At 55.8% G+C, this 3133-nt stretch overlaps 1 long non-coding RNA gene across 1 annotated transcript; it reads right to left on the reverse strand.

The window, feature by feature from the left end:
* Positions 1-1629: 1629 nt before the first annotated feature.
* Positions 1630-2926, reverse strand: LOC124994813 (uncharacterized). The gene is made up of 3 exons (XR_007110552.1): positions 2574-2926; positions 2158-2249; positions 1630-1769 (listed from the first exon to the last, which is right to left on the reverse strand). It is a non-coding gene; the product is annotated as an uncharacterized LOC124994813 (long non-coding RNA).
* Between the last annotated feature and the right edge of the window lie 207 nt (positions 2927-3133).

Here is a 3133-nt window from a genome sequence, read left to right on the forward strand (position 1 = left end):
TGGTAGGAGGGAGGAGAGAGGCCACGGGCCAGAAGGCGCCTCCTGGCCAGCTGGGTCTGGGCTTCCCCTGAGGGGAGGAAGCCACCCGGGTCCTGAGGAGCGCGGGGTCCTGACCTTTCTCAGTTGTGCTGACAGCAGCCGCGGAAGGGCAGGGCAGGAGGGCGGCGGGACGAGGGGGAGCGGGACCGCCTTCCGAGCAGACTCTGGAGACACCTGGAAGGCAGAAGCAGGATGCCGAGGACGCGTGAGTCTCCCGGGTGCCCAGCTGGAGACGAGAGGTGGTTCCCAGCGAGGAGGCGGCTGGGGCTCTGAACCGGGGGTCGTCCGCGCGTGGATGAGGCCGAGAGCGAGCAGAGCGGACGCGGGTCAACGGGAACCAGCAGCGAAGGCTGAGGGTCAGAGCAGGAACCGTGGGAAACGACCAGGACGCTGGGCCTCCACCCCAAGAGCAGGACATGGTCAGCCCCGTCCACCCCTCAACGCCAAGAGAGCAGAGAGCCCCTCTGACCAGTGACAGCCAAAGGCAGGCAGGCGCCTTCGGACCTGGAGTTGCCCAGGAAAGACGGGTCCCCGGCAGCATGAAGTGGGGTGGCCAGCAGGCCGGGGTCAGCAGGAAGTCCTGGACAGCCCAGGGGACCTAGCACATCCAGCAGGCCAGGGTCAGCAGGCAGCCCTGGACAACCCAGGGAACCTAGCACACCCAGGAGGCCAGGGTCAGCAGGCAGCCCTGGACCTAGCGCATGCCGTGTACACCGTGGGTGGCTTCTCTGCCACTCATCCTGGGTGCTGGTCACACCACGTGGCAGTGCACTCGTGATTTTCCTGCAGGCTGAGATAGCGTCTGAGGGTGCATGTGGAATCCTCAGTCAATACTCACTGAAGAAACTTTTTAAAATATTTTCAAAATATTAAGAACTCTTTCCCTGACTGTGAAATGAAACACAGTAGCATCAATAGATACTGGTCGTCTGTGTTTCAAAGTATCAGAAGCACCGAGAGCTGAAGTGCTCACTTTGTAGAGAAGCTGTCAAGAGCGGCCGCTGGGCTGTGGCGCAGTGGAGAGCGCTTGCCTAGCGCCGGTGAGGCAGGGGTTCCATCCTTAGCACCACATATAAGTAAACAGATAAAGTGACAGTGCCGTGTCCCTCTACAACTAAAAATCAAATAAATAAAGAGCAGACAGAGCAGCACTGCCTGGCGTGTCCCCTGCCGGGTGAGTGGCGTCTGGTCGTGCCTGGCACCCTCGGGCTCCCTCTGACCGGGATCACCTCCCGGTGCCTCGTCTTGCATGCTGCCAATGTCATCGTCCCCGTGCATTCTTCAACATGCAGCCTCCCGGCCCCGCTGCCCCGGGACCCCTCCTTCCACAGCCGTGCCCCGGACCGTGTTCTCCCGAGTCCCTCGTCTGATCCCCATCTCCCCCACAGCAGAGGCGTCATGTTCCCACCATTGGCTATTTCTCCTATACCTTAATTCATGCTCAATTTCAATCACACTTACAGCCCTTATTACACAAAATTAAAATATTTTATTCTCATTAGTGTGTATAATCGTACATACTCATGGGGTCCAGTGTGACCGTCCATACACAGCATGCACTAATCAGACCCAACCTCCCCTATCCAACCTCCCCTCTCCAGCCTCCCAGCCTCCAGTAACTGTGGCTCTATGTTCATTCAGGCTGACTCTCTTCAGCTTCCATTTGTGGGAGAACACAGTCCAGGGAGGATCACTTGAAGGTAGGAAAACATCTGAGGAAGAGGGTGATCCTGGAGATGGGAAGGGAGGGTTTACAGGAGGGACAGCCTGGCACAGGGGTCCACATGAGCATGGAGGCCACGGTCCATTCCTGTCCACAGCAGAGTGGGGCGTGCTCGGGCTGTGGGCCTAGGGAATGGAGTGACCTCTCCATCACTACTGTTCCCTCCACAAGATAAAAAACCGAGTCTCCAGGGAGGAGGAGGGGAGAGAACAGGGAGGACTCAAGGAGGGAGGCCGTGCCAGGCCTTTGTCTTGGGGAAGGGAGGGTGAATGCGGGTGGACTGTGGTGGAATTTCTGATTAGAGACTGCCAGCTGAGGCCCACAGTCACTCTGCATCCTACACAATCTAAGAAACAAACTTATCCTCCCCCACCCCTTTTTGGCCGAGCCCCCACCTGGCTGGTCCGTGTCTGGAGATCGGTGCTCAGAGGTGACGAATGGGTTCCAGTGCTCCGGCTCCCAGGCAGGGGTTCTCTTGAGGCCACCTCTGTTATCCCATTTAGTATGTAATAATGCAAGAAATGGAAAGCATGACCCGAGAAAAATGAAGGCATATGAATAAATAGAAAAATACATCATCCTTTTGCCCTGTTCTGATGATTTAACATCAGACAAAATTGAAAACAAATGCTGCTTGGAGAATTTTCAAGCAAGCAGCCACATGAATCAAATAATAGTTTCTTTGTCCTTCCATCTCAATTCTGTGGCTTTCTGACTTCATTTTCCACGCTGTGACTTTCCCATAGATTCACACGCTCATAGCAACTGAATAGAATGTGAGCTAAAGGCAAATGAAGTACAATAAACCAACCGGGAGAACATTCAGACGCAGGCTAATCCAGAGCCGGGAGCTCACAGCACCAGGTCCACCCAGCAGGCTCATCTGCGGATGTAGCAGCCGCCCCCGAAGATTTGAAACTCTGGAGCCGCCGGATGTCTTAACAAAGAAACTGCTCCATATCTTTCTGGGAACAGGCAGCGTTTAAACAAAAGAACAAACATAAGCAAAGAAGTTAAGTTGGTAAATGCGTCATAACTAAAAAGCAAGGACCAAGCCCTGCTGAGGACTTAGCCGTCCTCATCCGCTAACAGACTCCTCCAGCAGGCGACCCTGCCACCTCCAACACGCCAGCCCTTTGCCACCCAGGAGCTTCCTGCACACAAGTGCTGCCCCTCTGACCAATGGCTTCGCCCTGTGCCTTTGGCTGGCTGCTGCAGGACTTCAGACCGCGCCTCAAGCGACTCTCTGAGGCCTGACATCTTCAGCTCAGTCTTCCCGTGCTTCCACTCAAAGCACCCTGCTCTTCCCACGGAGCACGACCACAATTTGCAGTCGCCTATACTTGGTGACACCTGCGCCCCCACTGGTGC

This window comes from Sciurus carolinensis, chromosome 10, assembly GCF_902686445.1.
Source record: "Sciurus carolinensis chromosome 10, mSciCar1.2, whole genome shotgun sequence".
In the NCBI taxonomy this organism is placed as follows: Eukaryota; Metazoa; Chordata; class Mammalia; order Rodentia; family Sciuridae; genus Sciurus; species Sciurus carolinensis.